At 43.2% G+C, this 21,844-nt stretch overlaps 1 long non-coding RNA gene across 1 annotated transcript in view; it reads right to left on the bottom strand.

The window, feature by feature from the left end:
• Positions 1-4,237: 4,237 nt before the first annotated feature.
• LOC143998339 (uncharacterized) overlaps positions 4,238-21,844 on the bottom strand; it is a 56,303-nt gene continuing 38,696 nt past the window's right edge. The window contains exons 2-4 of the long non-coding RNA XR_013277862.1: positions 10,912-10,992; positions 5,018-5,154; positions 4,238-4,936 (exon numbers count right to left, since the gene is read on the bottom strand). This is a non-coding gene — a long non-coding RNA (uncharacterized LOC143998339). The remainder of the gene's footprint in view (positions 4,937-5,017; positions 5,155-10,911; positions 10,993-21,844) is intronic.

Here is a 21,844-nt window from a genome sequence, read left to right as displayed (position 1 = left end):
TCAGTCTCCTCTCGCATTACTAACCTGCTAACTGACATATCAGCATGGATGTCACACCATTTCCTTAAACTAAACCTCTCTAAAACTGAGCTATTAATAATCCCCCCTGCACATGCCCCCCTCCATGACTTTTCCATCAAAATCAACAATGCAACCATCAGGCCCTCCCCTCACGCCAGGGTACTAGGTGTAACCCTAGACTCTGACTTGTCATTTCAGCCCCAAGTCCAATAGTTGTCAAAGGTTTGTAGACTTCACCTCTGTAACATCTCTAAAATTCGCCCCTTTTTAACAAATGAAACTACCAAGCTCCTCATTCACTCTCTTGTTATCTCTCGCCTTGACTATTGCAACTCCCTTCTCATTGGCCTGCCTCTCCATAGGCTATCTCCTCTTCAGTCTATCATGAATGCTGCTGCCAGACTTATCCACCTTACCAACCACTCAGTGTCTGCCAACCCTCTCCTCCAATCCCTACACTGGCTCCCAATCACCCAGCGAATTAAATTCAAAATACTAACCACCACATACAAAGCCATTCACAACTCCACCCGAGCTACATCACCAATCTTGTCTCCAAATATCACCCAAACCGTCCCCTCCATTCTTCTCAAGACCTCCTACTCTCAAGCTCTCTCGTCTCTTCCTCCCACACTCATCTCCAGGATTTCTCCAGAGCCTCTCCAATCCTCTGGAACTCGCTACCTCCACCGGTCCGGCTATCCCCTACTCTTGCTACCTTCAGGCGATCCCTGAAAACTCATCTATTCAGGGAAGCCTATCACGTCTCAAACTAATCTCCTACCACTTCCATCAACTCATTCCCGACAGTTATAACCTTCTGTACCACCTGCCCCACCCTTTTAGATTGTAAGCTCTTCTGAGCAGGGCCCTCTTAATCCTCTTGTATTTAATTGTACTGTAACTGTATTGTCTCCCTTTTATATTGTAAAGCGCTGCGTAAATTGCTGGCGCTATATAAATCCTGAATAATAATAATAATAATGTAGGTGTGGAAGACCCAGCCCGCCCTGTTTTTGAGAGAGATACAGGGTCTGTTGTTTTATCCTTGAACCTGAGCCCCCCCAGATAAACTTTAGTATCTTGCTCTGGAATGACTGAAGGTGGTTCCTCCTCAATGGGATGGGGAGGGCTCGGAAAATTTAGAGAAGCCTAGGCAGCACAGTCACCTTAACGGCATTTACTTTCTTCAGCCAAGATACATTTTTTTGGACCAGGACTTCAGGCCTTGTTCCAGCTTATGGTACATGAGAGGGAAGTTTTTATTGTATAGTGCGTCAAATTTTAGAAGTGAGGGAAATGCATTTGAAAGTTGAATTATTCCAGTCAAATTAAAAGTTTAGTTTAAGCAGGGAAACCAAACCATCTTGGGGGTGAGAGAGATGTTTAGGGCTTGGGATTTGGAGTAGTTTACTTGAAGGCCAGAGATGTTCACGAAGGAAGATAGAGTCTTGCATAAATTGGGGAGGGATGTTAAGGGAGAGGTAGCAAAGGGTATTAGGTCGTCAGCAAACAATAGGTGCTGATAAAGGAGTTTAGCCTGTTTGCTAGGATTTTAGTGAGGATTTTCAAGTCGTTGTTTAACAACGAAATTGGCCGGCAGTTCCCTAATGCCGCTTACACACGACCGTTCTTATGGTCTTTCCGACGGAGTTCTGCTGAAACAGTCTTGCCTACACACGATCACACCAAAATCCATTCATTTAGAACGCAGTGACATACAGCACATACAACGGGACTAGAAAAAGGAAGTTCAAGACCCAGTGCCACCCTTTGGGCTCCTTCTGCTGATCTTGTGTTTATCTTGTGTTAGTAGAAGTTTGTTTAGAGACAATTTGCGCTTTTCAGACTCCAGCTTATTCCGATCGTTTTACTGCTGTTCAGTTTGTGTTTGTGGGTTTGTATCTAGTTTTCAGTGCGTGTTCGTCAGTTCCTATCTGTATTCCTGTGCGTTCTGGTCCGCTTGTTACTGTTCTTCAGCTCACTCTTCACAGGCTGTTCTTCAGTGCATTTGTTTAAGTTTGTTCTGACCAGCTGACCATTTTGAAACCATGGTGCGTGTACGTACTCATTCTCGAGTTCATGCTATGTGGGGGCTTGGTGTTGGGGTTCATACTTTGACCGGAGCCCGACCCATGAACAGGGCAAGGAGGAGTTCATGGACCAAGAATTGGTTACTCCAGCGTGACCAATTCTCGCACATGCCTTTGCTTCGTAAAATCCAGGAGAATAATCCTGAGCATTTCAGGAATTATCTCAGGATGACGGACCCCATTTTTCACGGTCTGTTGGCTTTGCTGACCCCTTATATCAGCATGCAGGATACCTGCATGCGTCAAGCCATCACTCCGGAGCAGAGGCTAGTCGCCACTTTGCGGTACTTGGCGACTGGGAGAAGTCTACAGGACCTCAAGTTCTCGACAGGTATCTCCCCCCAGGCTCTGGGGATTATTATTCCAGAGACCTGTTCTGCCATCATTCAGGTCCTGCAGAAGGACTATATTAACGTAAGTTTTCTCCTTTAACATCACATTATATGTATTTAATGTTTGCTAATGTATTATATTTATTTCATCATTCCTTAATTACCATGATTGGAATATGCTGTGAATGTCCCCTTTATCCTCATGCATGCTGGTAGCTTTTTTAATACTCCTTTTTTGGCCTACATGCATATTTGCCTTCACTAACCTCCTCAGCATGCTATGCTGGGCCCATATACACCTATAGCCTAGTCCCTTTAACAATGTATATTGTCAGTTCTATTGTACTGCTTTCCCCTGAAACACCCCCTAAAATGTATCCAAATGTAATTTGTGTCCTTTAATTCATTTAGAACCCTCCCCCACCCCTAAAATGTATCCAAATGTAAGGTGTGTCCTTTAATTAATTTAGAACCCCCACCCCCTAAAATGTGTCCAAATGTAACGTGTGTTCTTTAATTAATTTAGAACCCTCCCCCACCCCCTAAATTGTGTCCAAATGTAATGTGTGTCCTCAAATTCCGGCAGAGTGCCTGAGGCTTTTTTTGGGGCTCCCAAAGTCACCTCCAACCCCTCCCCATACAATTTTATCAATGGGCCATCAGAGGGGGTGAGGAATCTGATAAGTGGGCCTTATATTTTTATCTTTTTAAATACTTCAAAAAAATGTTATACTGATGTTGTGCAAGAATGTTTTTGTGTAATCTGCTTGCAATGTTATGTGCAAAAGTACTTATATTTTTTTTTCTTGTTTGATGCCACAGTTTCCTTCAATGCCACAGGAATGGCAGACCGTGGCCTCACATTTTGCTGACCGTTGGGACTTTCCCAACTGTGGAGGGGTGATAGATGGGAAGCATGTCCACATTGTGCCACCACCCCATTCGGGGTCTTACTATTACAACTATAAGGGGTTTAATAGTGTAGTGTTAATGGCGGTGGTGTCGGCACACTATGAGTTCCTCTATGTGGACGTGGGGAAGAATGGCCGGATAGAGGAGTCTTCGCCCAGATGGCGTTTTACCAATGTCTCCAGACTGGTGGCCTGGCATTGCCACCTGATGCGGACAACATGGAAGGACTCCCCTTCGTCTTCATTGCTGATGAAGCGTTCGGTCTGGGCAAGCATCTGATGAGGCCATTCCCTCAAAGGACCCTCACCCCGTAGAGGAGGGTTTTTAACTACCGGCTGGCCAGTAGAGTCATTGAGAATACCTTCAGGATAATGGCCAGCTGGTTCCGCCTGTTTCTGACAGCAATACATATGGCGGACTACAAAATCAACCACATCATCCTGCGCTGCTGCATCCTGCATGATTATTTAAGGAAACATTCCCATAATTATCTATCCTCAGTTGGGCCTGAGGCTGGACTTATTCCTGAAAATTCCGGGACAGGCCTGGATACAGGCCGTACTGGCTTGGCGCCCCAAAGTGCCCCCGTCAAGTTCGGGAGGGGTGCCATTGCAATGCCAGACAATGTATAAACTTTTTAGTAAAACATATTTTTTCTGATAACATCTACAATTTTCTTTATTGCTTGCTTTCCTTTTTGCCTGTCTCCTAGGTTCTCCTAGTGCACTTGTAGTGCCAAGTGGATTTTCCATTAGTAAATAAGCCCCATTGTCACTGTAAACACAAAATGACTTACAAAACTGGTATTGAAAGAAGAAGCCACACATTTTTGTATTTCAAAAGGTTTACTATGTGCACATTTACACATCTGCGTTTCTAAAATGTGTTAAAACTTTTTGGGGGTTTTTCTCTATATGTTTTTTGGTATTATATTTTTGGTCAATATTTTTTTTTGTCATGTTTTAAAACATAACATACACAACTCTGGAACTTAAAAAAGTTCAACGTTTAAAACTGGGAGGCAATATCAGACATTATAGTGTCAAAAATGTCTTGATCTTGCATTCATCAGATGGGGTGATGTCACCCCTGTATAAGCCAAATTTTGAAGATGCACACAAATTGGGAGTCCAAATGTGTAATGTCAACATGTGCTATCTCCTATCATGGGGGATCAATGGACATGTTTTGTGGGTGCAATCCCTTCCTCTCACCTACTAGCGTTATGAGGAAGGGGTTGCACCCACAAAACGCATACATTGTGATCCCCTGATGGCAGATAGCACATGTTGATACACTGTGTGCATCTTCAAAATTTGGCTTTTAAAATGTTAAAAACTAAAAATCAGAATCTGGTCATCTAAAAAGGAAATGAAGAACATGATCGATTTTGTTTTAGGGAAAAAGGGATTAGATTCTCCCCAAAACATCGATCATGTTCTTCATTGCCTGCTGCATGATGTCCAGGTGATTGCACATTGCGTCGATCTCCCCATTCCATGATCTTGGTAATGAGAGTTTGGGTGCTGGCGCTAGTAAATAGCTCCGCCGCTTTCCCTTCCACAACCAGAACATCACCTAAAATTGATAAAAAAAAGATGTATTTAGAAATATGCAGGCATACATAGATTACCTGAAGCTGGGGCGTTAGACACTCACCAGGTGGGGTGCCCATGTCGCCCACTTCCTCCACCTCTCCTTCCTCCACACCCCTGGGGGGGGGCTGGGGCTAACTTTTCATTCAGGCTTGCGAGGTCGGGGGTCCCTGGGATCCTCTTGTCTGAGTCTTTTCTCCCCTATGAGAATGAAACAAAAGGTATACTTAGCACACAGATATTTAAGTCCAGAAATAGGAATATGAAACATTGCTTATAAGTGGTGTACAATTGTCTGTTTTGGAAGAGATCCAAGTTGAAGACATGATTCAAATTCCCGTTTAACCAAACTGCAATACTTACCTTTTTTGGCCAAGTTTCACAGATGGAGACACCCCAAGTATTCCCTGGAGCCCCTGTGTGGGTTACCCTAAAAAATGTTCTCTGGTGTCCCACACTGGTGCTCCTAAGTTCAGATGTGTAAACAACTGCCGAGTGTTCTCTCCTTACATTCCACTGAATCAAGTTTGCTATTCATTCTAGTTTCAAAGACATCTACACAACAATATCCTAAACTTCTTTTAAAAAGCCAAATTATCATGGCCAAAATGTAGGTATAACCCTGCACCAGCTAAATACATCGTATTTATTGGCAAACAAACTACCATATTTATCGGCGTATAACACGCACAGGTGTATAACACGCACAGGTGTATAACACACACACTAATTTTAAGAGGGAAGTTTCAGGAAAAAACATAAATTTTAAATAAGACAGCTAAAATTTAAGTATTGGCGCCCGATTTTCATGCTGAAAAAGTTTCCTACGAATGATTACTGTGCCCATGAACATGAAAGTTGCCATTTCAAACTGTACAACAGTAAAGAAAAGCACATGTAGCAGCATGCAAGTTAATTATCATAATAGGAACACATGACAAGTACTTGAATATAGGGTGTGTTGGTGTTGTGCTGTTCTTATTAAAATCATTAATCAAGGGAGTATCTATTTATCCCCTGATGAAGTCACGTGGTGTGACGTCACACGTAGGGACGGGAAGGGCGCTCAGTGTTGTTTTGCACAGACACGAGTTCGCTGCTCGTTGGATACAGGCTGATTTTAAATGAAATAGTGTGTGAGTACCTTGTGTTTATTTTTAATAAATTGGACATATATGAAATTACTACACTATGGTACCCCTTTTTTGATTCATTGGGTTCTATGGAGGTATAAGGAAATAAAAGGAGATAAAAGGAGAAGTGTGGATTTGGAGAGAGGAGTCTTAAAGGGACCCTTACTTGCATTGCGATTGTCTCCTTGCCATAAGTGGGTTCCATGGAGGTATAAAGAAATAAAAGGAGAAGTGTGGATCTGGAGAGAGGAGTCTTAAAGGGACCCTTACTTACATGCGCTTGTCTCCTTGCCATAAGGTAAGGGGCCATTGCCCATCTGAGTGTGCGGTCACAGTAGAGAGAACACTGGGAAGTGGTCACTGGATTGGAATGCACACTACCTGTCACAGAAAAGCACTTGCACTTTAAAGAGACTGTGTTTTTTGTTTTGAATTGGTTTATGTATACAGTACTTATTGAAAATATCCGAATCTAGGGTGGATTTCTATACACATTCCTGAGTGTTTTTTTTTTTTTTACAATTGGCTCTGTAGTGTGTTTACTAATTTTGAGAGTAATATTATTTTTCCCACCACTATCTGGGTTTTATATATATATTTTAAAAGATCAGATCTAATTGACTTTTTACAGTGCATTCTATCATCTGCACTTATTAAATTAGCACATAGCACTTTTTATTTTATTTATTCATTTATTCACGTTTAAATTGGATTTTTATTGAATTTAATATTTATATATACAAATGGGCATATAACTTAATGCATTTAAAGTGGTTTGTTTAAACGCACAGGTTGTCTCTGTAGTGCATTTACTATTTATTTATCGATTTTCTTGGGGGGTGGAGATAGCCGGAGTTCAAGAAGGACGTGCAATAGAGGAGTTCCTGTCACAGCGGGGATATCGCGGCTAACAGCACCCAGCCCAGACACCAAATCGGGCCACAGGAGCGGCGATCCGGTCCCTAAAGATCCGGGGACCATTCCGCGGACATGCCGGGGATAAAAAACAGACCGGGCAGGCCGGCGAGACTGACGGAGTATTTCTCCTATGGGGGCAAGCAAGATGGCGCCGGCCGCACATCCACTAAAATTGGGATCTTGAGGAACATGTATAGGAAGGAGCACAAGAAGATCAAGGCTTCCCTCAGATCAGGAGCATCAGCGGAGAATGTTTATGTCCCCAAGCTGTGGTATTTACAAAAACTGAGGTTTCTGGACAACCAGACTGAAGCCAGGAAATCTCTTTCGACCCTTCCCTGCAACCTTCCCTCCACCCCAGCAGAGGCTTCCCAGGAACAACCTGGGCCTTCCATCCTGGAAGGCCCAGCTGGAGCCAGGTATATTATTTTTGTAGACATATTTATTGTCCTTACATTAATGATGTTAACTAGATGTTATAATTGCTTACAAATCAATGATTTTAGACTAAAAATGTTGTATACATATCAGTAGTGGCCAGAAATGTTGGTGACCAGCTTGAAAAATGCTGGGGTCAGAATGATAGTCTTTTCTATTTATTAACATTCAATTTGCAAGTCATGAGATGAAAATTGTGTGTAATTGATGAAACAAAAACTACATTTATGTCCCTTTTTTATACACAGGATGAGCTCAGCCAGGAGGAGGCCGTGCCAAGTGTCAGCCAGGAGGAGGCCGTGCATAGTGGCAGCCAGGAGGAGGCCGTGCACAGTGGCAGCCAGGAGGAGGCTGTGCACAATGGCAGCCTCACCCAATCCCAGGTGCCTCCCCTCTGTCTTACCACCAAAAGGCCCAGGAAGGGGACAATGATGGAGGACGCAGCACTGGGCCTCATTCGGGAAGCCAGCAATTTCCTGAGGAGCCCCCCCAATGCTGAAGAGCCCTATGGCTGCTATCTAGCCACCAGGTTTCTGGAATTAGAGAAAGGCCAACGCCTCCTCTGGGAGGAAATTTTTTATGAGGCCCTTCAGAAGGGGTTGAGGGGCCAGCTCACAGAGAACAGCCGCATTTATGAGCAAGCCCATCCTCCTCCTCCTGCCACAAGTCCACCACCAGAGCCCCAGTCTCCAAGGAAGGCTGCAGGAAAGGCTGCAGGGCAGCGTGGAGGGAAGGCTGCAGGGAAGCGAAGAAAGTAATGGCCTGGGTTCAGTTTGGTCTGATAGAAAATGCAGGCTGTTGTTGTACCATAGCCCGGGGACAGATATGTCATCTGCTGCTTGTCCTGATCTCTGGGATTCCTGGACCAGATTGTGCTCCCTATTATATGGACTCCTCAAGATCCCAATTTTGTTTTCCACTAACTTGATGTGTGCCCTGAGGGCCAAAAGGCTTCACAAATTCCAAAAGTTTCTCCAGCGTTGCCTTCCTCTTTATTTTGTTACCCAGAATAAATGGATATTATTTTCACAAAATACTTCCCTATGTGTTTTTATTCAAAAAGGACAGTTTGCTTTTGAGTAGACAGGTACATTTCAAAAAGACTATGGGGGTTATTAACAAAAGGCAAATCCACTTTGCACTACAAGTGCAAACTACAAGTGCAAAGTCCACATGAAAGTGCACTGCAAGTGCACTTGGAAGTGCAGTCACTGTAAATCTGAAATGAGTGGAAGCTCTGCTGATTTTATAATCCAATCATTTGCAAGCTAAAATGCTGTTTTTTTATTTTCCTTGTCCCCCTTGGATCCACATCGACTGCACTTCCAAGTACACTTTCAGTCCAATTTCAAGTGCACTTTGCACTTGTAGTTTGCACTTGTAGTGAAAAATGAATTTGCCTTTTGTCAAAATAACAAGGGACACCAACCTCCTTAAGGTTAACAAAAAATTCAAGATAATAATGTTATTGTAGTAACTTGAAACTCAAAAAAATTTAATTATATGGATATCACTAGTAAATAATTTGTAAGTAATTGATTGATGAAATAAAAAATTATAAAAGAGGAGTATAAAAAATAATTGTAAACATTATTTATGGAGATTGGGCTTTTAATAAATAGAATATTATTCATGAGATGAGGATAAATAATGCAGAAAGAAGTTTGTGAGAATTCTGTGTGAATATGAGCAGCAAAACTTCATTCTTCTAGCATTCTAAAGAAGAAAAGAATGCGCTGTATTAAAAGATCACAGAATTAGCAGCGTGAGGAATGTGCTAGCTCCAATAGGAACGGTAGTTTTACCACATCGAGTGCTTCCGTCTCATACTTGCTTCAGAGCATGCGTAATTTTTGGTCCGTCGGACCAGTATACAGACGAACAGTTTTCCCGATAGAAATTGATTCAGTCAGAAAGATTTAAAACATGTTCTATTTCTAGGTTCGTCAGAATTTAAAAAAAAAAAGGTCCGCCCGAGGCATACACATGATCAGATTACCTAATGGAATAATTCCATTGGACCTTTTCTGCTGGTCGTGGGTACACAGCATGACTCTTCAAGATTTTTATCAGGTTAGGGGATGACGGTAATGAAAGCCGTGTTTAAGTCAGGGTTGAGGGGAGTGCCTGACACTTTTTCATTGAAGTCAGATAGGGGGCTAAGGTCTCTTAAAATGCTTTATAGTAGGGCACCGAAAGCCCGTCGGGGCCTGGAGCCGATCCCCTCTTTAGATTTTTAATGATCTCCAAAGTTTCTTCTACTGAAATTGGTTCCTCCATGATGGTTTTGAGCTTGTTGAAGAGTGTGGGGATAGGGAGGGTGTCCCTGAAGGCTAAAAGGATTTTGGTGGGGGTCAGAGGTTGTGATCGGGCTATGAGTCTGGATCCTAGGGAGTGTGCTAATCCTCATCCTGGGGGATAGTTTATTGGCTAGCATTGAACCTAATTTATCCCTCTGAGAAAATTTTGCACCGCTCCAACGGATCAGCTTCTCAGCTCATGCTGTGAGGGCTGGGTTCAGTTCCAATCTGGCGGTGTCTATTTGTGATATGGTGACTCCGGTCGGGTCTCTTTTATGTTGGGCCCTAAGGGACGTGTATGTTTTTTCTAGCTTTTTTTCTAGCTTACCTATGTCTGCCTTCCTTTTGATTTGGGATGCGATTTGAATGATTTTGCCCCTCATGGTGACTTTATGGGCTGCTAAAAGCACTTCCGCAGCGACATCCACAATATTTGTGTCTATGATTTTGGCACTGGCGACATTGGGTAGGTGGTGTGTGGACATGAGAATGTGATCTATCCTAGCGTAAGTTTTATGGGGGCTAGAAAAGTGGGTGTAGTCCCTTTTCGTTGGATTAAATTCATGCCATACATATGCCAGTCCTTCTGCATGGATAAATCTAACAATCCTTTAGGCTAGCTTCGGTTGTGCAAGTTAGAGTAATTTTAGTTGGGTTGGATTTGTCTAGCCCTTTGTCAAATGCTACATTGGAGTCTCCTCCGAGTATGGGAGTGCCCTCCAAGAGAGGGTTTAGATTTGACATCATTGCTTGAAAAATGTTATGCTGACCCTTATTTGGGACGTAGTAAGATATAAAGGAGAATAAGTGGCCGTCTATCAACCCTTTAACCAGGATGAATCTACCTTCCAAGTCTTTGTATTCTGCCTGCCAGGAAAAATTGCAAGTTTTGGAGAATAAAATTGCTACCCTTTTTGACTTGCCCTCTGCCTTTGCCAAGTAGAACAGAGGAAACTGATGGTACAGATAGTTGGGGCTATACCGTTTAGGGAAGTTCTTGTACCATAACCACATCTAGTTTGAGGGATTTGTAGCTGTCAAACATCTTTCTCCTTTTGATTGAAGAATTAAGTCCCTGAGCATTGTCTGTAGCTATTTTAAGTGTGGGTCTGGGTGCGCTAGCCATGGAGAAGAGGTGGGAGAATGCTGTCTAACTCTGCGTCACTTACCGTTAGGTACTGTATGCCAATTTTCAGACAGAAGGGCCTTCCATGCAGAAACACTGTGCATTTAGGAACCTTGTTATGAACCTGGATGGATATTGAGAGAGAAAAAATTGTTGAGTATCCCAGATAGTGGAGGGGATGGGAGAGAGGGGAAGAGAATAGCGTGAGAAGGTGAAAAAAAAAAAAAGAAAAAAGAGAGATGAAGGGGCCATAGAGAGCCTCTTCAGTAGTTTTAGATCAGCTCCCTGGGAGAAAAGCTGCCCCCTGGGGCCAAGTCCAACAGAAATCATCTGCTCAATTAAAGGCAGACAACCTATCAACCTATCCCGCAGAGCCTATGGAGTCTGAGGGATAGGCGGAGGTGCATGCTCAGCACCCAGCACCTTGGTGCCTAATTAAAAAACAATTAACTTTTTAGAAAAATAGAACACAGACAACTCCATTCCCCTTAGAAGATCTTTATGGTGAAACCCCCACCCCCTGTGTGGGCATGGATAGTGATCCACATTCTTAGCCTAGCCTCCGTTGGAGCAAAACACAAGCAAGATTAAAATGTTCTAGGCATCTATTGTCAGGAAGGCCCATTAGCAAAAGTTAGCAATAATTACTGGTCTTCCAGCAAGTTAAATCCGGGGTTGACCAAGCTCCCCCAGAGTCAAACCAAACAGTAATAAGGGGAGGAAAGGGGCGAACCGAGGGAAGAACAATTTCTAACTGGTAAGAAAGGGAAGACAATACTTGAGAGAAATTGGTGGAACTATAGCTCCTTTCAGAGGGGAAGGAAGTCCCTGGTGTCTACTCCCTCTAGGAGTATAGAAAAAAAGATATGAAGATTGCAGTCGACAATTCAGTGCTTCAGGTCAGACCGTTGTCTTTTGTTCTCTTCGTCCTTGGCTTGTTCCATAGGGGAGTCAGTGGGCCAGTGGGTGAAGGTCGTTTAGCTGAGTTGTAGGCAGGGTTGGAAGTGTCCATGTCCACTTCCAATGAGATAAGTTTCAGAGATAAGTGGATCTTCTCTCCATCTTGGAAATTGGTGAATGAATAATACTTGCTCTTGAAGTGGAATTTGACAGCAAATGGGAAGGTCCACCAGTATGAAATGTCCTTTTGGGCCAAGACCGAAAGAAGGGGTTTCAGGGCCCGTCTCCTCTGGATAGTGGATGGGGACAGGTTGGAAAAAATTTGAATAGGATTACCTTGACATGAAATTTGTGTTCATCGCTCTAGTTTGCTTCATTCTTTCCTCCTTGACCAAGCAGAAGTGTGGCTTTGCAATGATGTCCCTGGGTGAGCCACCCTTTCTAGGGGGACCCAGGGCTCTATGGACTAATTCCAGATGGTGTTGTGGTATGTTCAGGATTTAATTATCTCCTGGGTTGCTTGTGATACATCAGCAATGGACTCAGGAGGACCTCTGATCCTGAAATTGTATCGTCTGGATCAGGTAATATTATAGACCTATCTGGTAATGAGGTAGATACCTGGGATGCCAACCATTTATATAGATGTATGTAGTAAGTAATGAAAAAAATCTACATAGTATACAAGCAAGTCAAGTATAAGTTTGGGCATGGAGACAGATGGGGAGTGAGGTGCAAAGCAATATTGATGGGGACAAACAATGAAAGGGAAAATGTGATGAAAAATAAGAAATAAAAACAAAACCAGATAAAAAGTGACATGTGAACTCTGTTGTACAGGTGTAGTGATACAGTAAGTGATGTGTTGCATGCTAGTGAAGAGTAATGCCCTGTAGACATGATCAGACATTCTGACATGTTTTTTTACGACGGATGTTGGGTCAAACTTGTCTTGCATACACATGGTCACACAAAATTGGTCGGAAATTCCAAACGTCAAGAACGCGGTGATGTACAACATTTATGATGAACTGAGAACAATTAAGTTCAAGAGCCAGTGCTGCTCTTCTGCTTGATTCCGAGCATGCGTGGAACTTTTTGCGTTTGAATTGTGTACACGCGATCAGAATTTCCGACAGCGGATTTTGTTGTCGGAAAATTTGAGAACCCAAATTTTGTGTTACGGAAATTCCGATGGAAAATGTCCGATGCTCTACACACAGTCAGAAATTTCCGGCAACAAGCTCCTATCACACATTTTCCATTGGAAAGTCCGACCATGTGTACGAGGCAGAAGACTGCTTACCATAATTCATGTGTCCTCAGCATTTGCAGTGTGGAGTCATGAAGAGAGAAATCCCATGATGCTAATCCCTCCATATATATCCCCCAGAGGGTGTGGCAAGTTCCACCCTAACTCCATATGCAGGTGGCTGAATGGCTCAAAAGCCAATCAGCCAACAGGTAGAGGCAAGGTGTATCTATCCAGGGGCCTAAACTGAAGGAACCAGCAAAGTCCCCCCAGGGGACAATGGAGGTCAGGCACAACATGGGAATGAAAAAGTGTAACCTTTAATGTCCCTCAATGTCCAACATGAATGGTAGCTGCAACAAAAGTGTATATTTAAGTAGTTAAATAATTACTTGGAGGGCCAACCATATAGTATATTTGTGAAGGGTCTATATCGTGTATGACCCAATCAGATAATACTGTAGACATATCTGGTAATGAGGTATATACCAGGAAAGACAATCATTTATATATAGGTGTATGTAGTAAATGAAGAAAAATCGACATAGTATACAAGCCAATCAAGTATGAATGTGGGCATGGAGACAGATGGAGAGTAAGGTCATCAAAGTTTCCCTTTCATTGTTGTCCCCATCAATATTGCTTTGCACCTCACTCCCCATCTGTCTCCATACCCACACTTATACATGATTTACTTGTATACTATGTAGACCTTTTTCATTACTTACTACATACACCTATATATATGGTTGACTGAGTATCTTCTGAGTATGTACCTCATTACCAGATAGGTCTATAATATTACCTGATTGGGTCACACATTCTATAGACCCATCGCATATATACTAACTTGTAATTTGATACATGTGATTCCTTAAATGTAGCATGTTACAAAAGGTGATCTTTCCCTTAAGTTATTAAAGATGCAAGTTTTCAAGCGGACTTAGATCCATTTTTCTAGTTTTATACAATTCTGAAAACTACATATTTTTACACAGAGTTACAAGGAGAAGCAATAAAATACACCCACTAATAAAATAGACCTATTTTTCACACCCTCAAGTGGTATTGGCTATTGTAAGAAGTTAGGTTGCATAGCTAGTATTCAAAGATTTATGCCCTGTACACACAGTCGGAAATTTGGACGGAAAAGGTCTGATCGCATTATATTGTCGGAAAATCTGATCATGTGTGGGCTCTATCGGACTTTTTCCGTCAGAAATTCCGACTGAAAAAATTTGAGAGCAGGATCTAAACTTTTCCGACGAAAAAATCTGATCAGACTTTTTCTGATCGTTTATAGAGAATTCCAATGGACAAAGTGTCACGCATGCTCAGATCAAATTACGAGACCAAAGCTATTGGCTACTAGCCTCTACGTAGTCCTGTCGTACGCAATGAACGTTACCACGTTCCAAACTATTGGATTTTCCGACAACTTTGTCCGCCCGTGTGTATGCAACACCAGTTTCGGAAAAAATCCGATGGATTTTGTGGTTGGAAAGTCCGACCGTGTGTACAGGGCATAAGAGTGTTATTGGAGTAACTAACCCAGAGATAAGAAGTCCAGGCACAATCCTCACTTCAAATGAAGGTTGTTTTGAAATGCCCATTTATAAGAGATGCAAAAAAATAAAACTATTAATAAAATAAAAATATTTTTTATTGAACACTTGAATAGTAATGGTTTGGTAAGTGATCAGAACTTAAATTGGTTATACAATTTCAGTCAGTGTCTCTGAGTGAAATATTGAATGGTAAGGTGGGCCTCTGGCTGCTCACTGATCCTGGAGATACAAAGATACTAAGGAGGAAGGATGTACAGGTTCAGGTTCCTAAAGGTTTGCAAACAGATGAAGGATGCCTGACTGGCAGCCTGATGACCAATAGGCTCAGCCATGTCTGCGTGAGTGTATCTGGAGGTAACCTCGAGGAGCCACACCCCTGATGAGATGCATATGGCTGTAAATCTGCACCAAGTGATGGAGCTAACTGGTGGGAAGGGCCTCCACATTGTCCAGGGCCACATGCAAACAGGCCAGGGAGGATAGCTTCTTGCTCCTCTCCACACAGTCCTCTCTCTCTGGGTAACCCTCTAGTCCAACCCCCTTCCTAATTGTTGCGTGCACAGTCATGTTGCAACTGGAAGGGGCGATCCTCAAACTGTTTCTACAATGTTGGGAGCATGAAATTTTCCAAAATGTATTGGTATGCTGACACCTTAAGCGTTCCCTTCACTGGAACTAAGGGGGAAGCCCAACCCCTGACACACAACCCTGCATCGTAATCCCCCCTCCACCAAATGATTTAGACCAGTGCATAAATCAAGGTCCATAAAGACATGGATGAGCAAATTTCGGGTGGAAGAACATAACTGGCCTGAACTCAACTCAATAGAACACCTTTGGGAGTTAGAGTGGGGACTGCGAACCAGGCCTTCTTGTCCAACATCAGTACCTGACCTCACAAATGCACTTGTTGAAGAATAGTCAAACATTCCCCTAGACACACTCCTAATCCTTGTGGAAAGCCTTCCCAGAACAGTTGAAGCTGTTATAGCTGAAAAGGGTAGGCCAATTCAATATTAAACCCTATGGACTAAATCTGGAAAGCCATTAAAGCTCATATGCGTGTAAAGGCAGGCTTCCCAATACTTTTGACAATATAGTGTATTTGCCACTATGATTTTAACTGAATATCTTATTTCTGACAGTAAAACCTTTTTTTTCCTTAAACCTTTGATTAAATGTATACAGACTTTTCAAAAGGACCCACTAATGTAGTAGTTGTGTCCAGTACACACGATTGGACTATCCGCCGGACAATTAGACCGTGTGTTGTCTCCAGCGGACTTTTTCTTCCCAAAAGTCCGGCGGACTTTAAAAGAAGACTTGACTCAAAATTGTCCACCGGACTCCGCTTTTGAGCGGACAATCCGCTCGTCTGTGTGCTAGTCCGCCGGACTTTCCAAATGAACGGACTTGCCCACACACAGACTAAAGTACATTCATTTTGAACGTGACTTAAGGTACGACGGGACTAGAGAAGGAAGTCAATCTGGCCACCTCCATTGGTGAGCTTGACACCTTGCTAGCCCCGTCACCTGGTATGGATTTTAAGGGGAAGCCCCTACGCTGAAAAAATGGCGTGGGGGTGCCCCCAAAATCGATACCAGACCCTTATCCGAGCACACAGCCCGGTCGGTCAGGAAAGGGGGTGGGGACGAGCGAGCACCCCCCTTCCTGAGCAGTACCAGGCCGCATGCCCTCAAAATGGGGGGCGGGTTCTTTGGGGAAGGGGGGCACCCTGTGGGCCCCCACCACAAAGCACCTTGTCCCCATGTTGATGAGGACAAGGGCCTCTTCCAGACAACCCTGGCCATTGGTTGTCAGGGTCTGCGGACGGGGGGCTTATTGGAATCCGGGAGCCTCCCAGATCCCGGCCCCCCACCCTATGTGAATGAGTATGGGATATCGTACCCCTACCCATTCACCCGAGGGAAAAAGTGTAAACTCTCCCACTCTGATGCTTCTTTTTAGTCCATTATAATAAGTCATTATCAGACTATAGCCACTGTAATCCAGCTGAAATCGCATATTATTTACTGTTTAAAGAAACTTTAAAAAACTTTTTTCCAGGGGTTAGGCAGCACCATCTTAAGTATTGTTTTCTGAGTCCACAGTGGAGTGTATTTCCGTCCTTACATTGAGCACTTTCTGTACTGTTAGCCAAGCCTCCTTTTCAATCCAACATTTCTATGGCAACCCTGCTTCCCTGTTCATAGCTTACTTGTTCATTTCATAGTATTTACTTGTGCTGATGTCTAATGTTTCCCTTTGTCCGACTTATCAGCTTCAGCTGATAAGACTGCAGTAATGGCCAAGTTTAGACTGTATGTGAGGTCACATGGCCACATGGTGTGTAGGAGGAAGCTCTGAGTTATTAGCAGAGTTCAGTGTTGTGCCGTAGGAAGTTCTGATAACAGATAGATAAGACATAGAGAGTGTGCCTTATATCAGGGGAGATCTGGGCATGCTCAGTGACTTAATTTTACAGAACAACAAGGATTACAACAATACTAAGCAAGTAAGGAGATATCTACAAGCAGTGTTCATTAGGGTTTTTTATGCTGATTTACATGGAACAAAGTTGTGGGGGAGAGTTTACAACCACTTTAAGTCTGATTAGCCACTCAAACCACTTTCTTGAGAAAGAAGAAACAACAGAGTTATGGTTGATAGCTTCAGCCATAACCCTGGTAAAACACTTGCAAGCCGCAATGTATAAATGCGTATTGCGGTCAGCAAGTGGTATAGACATGCCGTGTTGATTGAAATAATTTATCTACTTGCTCATTATTCTCAACAAGGTTATAATTTCAAACTCACATTCTTTAGGACTGTTTAGCTGCGGTGATCATACAAATGTATCACAGTCTGTTGTTTTTTTTTTGTTTTTTTTGTTTTTTAGGACTACCACAATGGATTTTCATAACTTTGGAAACAAGTTATTAATCCTTAAAAGTGTATGTATAGTCAAACTTTTTTTAGCTTTCGTTAGAGTGGAATAGTTATATAATAGTTATATTTAGCTGGCTGTTGGGAGATTACCCTTCAATTTCTGTCCTGCAGACACAACAGGAACTAATAGGAAATCTCTACAAAATAAAGGTACTTTCCCTCTTTTGTTGCTACCAGAACACATAAACACTTTGAAAGATTTGCCTTCACCTCCTGTACTGGTGACAGCTGAAAATTTTGGGATTTCCCATCAGTTTCTGACAATAGTTACTAGGACAAATAAACATTGTGATCTCTCCAGTGAGAAGAGAGGTAGCCAATAAAAACCTTAAAGGGGTTCTAAGTTCTCCCTACTCTTTAAAACACAGAAACATGTTTTGGTTATACAAACAGTTTAAATATCACTCAATCGTCATCTATAAAACCCTATCTTTACTTAAAGTGGTTGTAAAGGTAGAAGGTTTTTTATCCTAATGCAGTCTATGTATTAAGATAAAAAGCCTTCTGTGTGCAGCAGCCCCCCTCAGCTCCCTTAAAACTTACCTGAGGTCCATCTCTATCCAGCATGTGCTTGAGTGCTTCTTACATCTGGACTCTCTGATAAAGCACTGCACAGAGCAGGCAAGTATAACATATTTGTTATTTTTAAAGAAAAAAAAATAAGACATCTACAATCAGTTTAAGATAGATCAGGTAGACAGTGGCAGACATGGGCGGAGTGCGGGACGTGAGGATGTAGCTACCGCCCAGGGGGAGGGGCTAGCCTGCGTTAATCGCGGTGTATGGGCAGGCAGGGGATGGAGGACGTGGCGCGGCCAGGGGAGGTGAGAAGCTCCAGGACGGGCAGCGTGGACTCCCCCCTGCTCTAGCCCTGTTACACGTATTCGGCAGGGTCCTGTATCCCGGCCGCCCGTGGAGAGAGAAACAGCTTGAGCGAGCAGATGGTAATATTGAGCTGCCGGCGGCCCCCCTCTGCTTGTGCTCCCTCCATCCCCCCCTCCCTCCACTGACGTAAGGCTGGATGGAATCTCCTACAAGACACAGTGATGCTGGAGGAATCTAAAGCATCTTAGCAAAAGGACGGTAACATGTATTTATTCAAATTACCCTTCCTGTAATTCTATAAGAACTGCCTATTAAGACTGTGCTGTTTATGACCCTTAGTACATGTATGCATGGGGATGCTTTTTTTTTTCTCTGAAGATGAGCTAATACAGACTTTGTGGATAGATATCCCTGGGAAAGGCTGTATTTATGGTGGGATGTGATATCTGAATAGGAAAAATGCCATCTCGATAAATGTTGTGGCCACATCTTCAAGAGACAGACTGGAAATAATCAGTGAAACAGATTATATAGGATATGTTGTATTGGACTTTTCTCATACACACAGAAAATGCCTTGGCTAATGATCAACGAGGGAACATTTTGAAGCATGGCATTGGTAATATTCAGAGAAATTCCAAACAGGAAATATCAATAGGCCACGCCATGGCGGAACTATCACACATTTAGGGCTGGTGAACCCCTGGCATTCAAGCAGTATTTCTATTTAGGTGGTGTTGGTCGGAGTTAAATGTAGAAAAGGGCGTAAGCTCTGGAGGAGGGCACTATGGGCGCGAACCTAGCTAGATAACGATGTAATATTCCCAAGCTGTGTGTGAATATCCAGAGCAAAGCCAAATAAGATCAGGGGGCATTGGAACTCTACAAGTCCCATGCCTGGGAAAAAGCGTATGATGTAATACTGGGAGAAAGGATACATCATCATGGTACTTGGGAACTCCTCCTATATTTGCATGTGAGCTTTTGTGCATGGAAAACTAAGTTGATAAAACATTGTCTCAGAAGGACATCGCTCGAAAAAAAAAAAAGGGGGTGTAACGGTCGGTGGGAAGTTATCCCCAGGCGGACATACGTGTATGGTAAAAATAGATCCAATGCCCTATACCTGGAGAAAGTACTTTACCAGATATTTAAACGCAGAGGGTAATTGAGTGAAAATCAATAAGGTGGGCAACATCCTGGGTGACACTAGGAAAGGAGAGTAGCGGACCCAGTGAGAAGTGGGAATTTTGCCCCCAGTAGGAGCAGGACAGAGAGGTGGGCTAACAGGATAAAAGGAAAAACTGGGGAGACATAAAAAACGATCCGAGAAGGACATCATGAGCAAATCGGCAAATAAAGCCTCCAAAAATGGGGCCTCGCGGACCCCAAAGGAAAAAGGACTGGACAGCACGATCCAACAATACATGACACCAGGAGTAAGCCCTAAAAACCCTGGAACAAGTAAGAAACAGCTGCCTATGCACCACAGAGAAAAGGATTGGAAAAACACAAAGAGGGCCCATCAATCTAGAGATGATATAGTAACAGACAGTGACACGGAAAATAGTAAAGTAGATGAGTCCAGGGCAGAAGATCACCCCCCCACAAAAGGTGAAATGCTGGAGATGTTGATGAAACTTGAAAATGCTATTAAAGCAGACATCATGGGGCTCCGGGAGGACCTGGGAGGCCTGTTAGAGAGAGTAGAGGCCACTGAGAACCATATGGACCAACAGGCCCAGGAAATATGTAAAGTTAAGGAGCAAGTAACAGTAATACAACGAATACAGAGGGATATTATGTACAAGTTGGAAGACCAGGAGAACCGGAGCAGAAGAAAAAAACTTAAGGATCCGCTCAATCCCGGAGGTAAAAGGCGAAGACTTGAGAAAAATTTTTGAAAGCATTTCTTCCCCCTGTTGGGGGGATGAGTTGGTGGGCCCCCAAAAATCGACAGAATACACAGGATCAGGAAAACAAGACACCTAGACACAGAAAGACCTTGTGATATAATTGCAAGTCTCACCTTTTTTTAAGAAAAATCAGCACTCTGGAGAAAGTTAAGGGGGAGGGCCCCCTTACAGTATAATGGTTGGGACTTGCAAATTTTCTCAGATATATCAGCTGAGACGTTAGCAAGGAGGCGGCTCCTGAAACCGCTGCTGGTGGAGATGCGCGCCCAGCAAGTAAAATATAGTTGGGGCTTCCCGGCATGCCTAATGGGGGTTAAAGATGGCAAAACAGCGAAGCTGAGATTCCCTGAAGATCTGACAGATTTTTGTAACAAATTAGATTTGCGCATACCTGAGCTCCCAGGATGGATGGGAGAGGTTAGGGATTATCACAGTCTGTAGGAGTTTCTAGATGGGATTCGGGGGGGGGGGGGGCAGAGATCGCAGGGGATACAGGTCAGGTATCCTCCCACCACCTCCTAATGGAGGAGGGGGGAAGAGGCACAGGTTAAGGAGCCCCAGGCCCCAAAACAAGTTGATTGGAAGATGGTATGGGCTTATACGACCATCAACCAACCAAGGGCCAAGGCAGGGCCGCAGGGAGTGGGGGGAGGGAGTGAAGGGAAGTGGGGGAGATGGGAGGGGAAGAGCAGGTGGGGAGGTAGGGGGGCGGGAGGGATAGGGGTGAAAGGGACGAATAGTAGACCACCTGAGCAATACAGTAAAGCACCTGTGTGGAGGAAGAGATGCACTAGGTCAATAGGATGTAAAGTAGTATAATGATAGGCACTAATTTCTTATCATACAATGTGAAGGGACTGCATACCCCAACAAAGAGATATAAGATCCTAGCGGAGCTAAAACGATATGAAGCTGATGTAGTGGCTCTTCAGAAAACACATATCTCCCTGGCATCAAATACTAAATTATTTTCAAAGAATTTCCCTACTTGGTATTACAGCGACACAATATCTACAAGAAGTAGAGGGGTTGTTATAGGTTTCTCGAAAAAAGTGAGGTTCCAATTATTAGATAGAATGAGTAATGCAGAAGGGAGGTATCTGTTCCTGAAGGGCACACTAGACGAAATGGAGTGTACGCTAGTCAATATCTATGCCCCTAATAGTAACCCTATCGGCTTCTTAAACAGAATATTAACCAAATTAATTGAATTCAAAAAGGGGTATGTGATCATACTGGGAGATATACATTTTTGTCTGAATTCGGGAGTGGACAGTACGTCAGGGGCACAGAGGACGAGAAATGAACAGTTAAAAAATATTTTGCAAAAACTATATATTAGTCAATTGGTGGATGTATGGAGAATCATGAATCCAAAGGCCCAGGACTACTCGTTCTACTCAGTGGTTCATAGGACATACTCCCGTATTGATTACATACTCATAGATCATGGTTTGCTAGATTATGTGGTAGAAGCGGGTATTGAAGTGATTACCCTCTTGGATCATGCCCCAGTAAAATTAAGAATGAATATCGCGAGAAGCAGGACAAGTACCCCATCCT

The sequence above is a fragment of the Lithobates pipiens genome, unplaced genomic scaffold, assembly GCF_037356315.1.
Source record: "Lithobates pipiens isolate NorthernLeopardFrog02 unplaced genomic scaffold, aLitPip1_a1.2 Scaffold_19, whole genome shotgun sequence".
In the NCBI taxonomy this organism is placed as follows: domain Eukaryota; kingdom Metazoa; phylum Chordata; class Amphibia; order Anura; family Ranidae; genus Lithobates; species Lithobates pipiens.
Note: the sequence above shows the minus strand (reverse complement) of the source record. Positions and strands in the feature narration are given on the sequence as shown.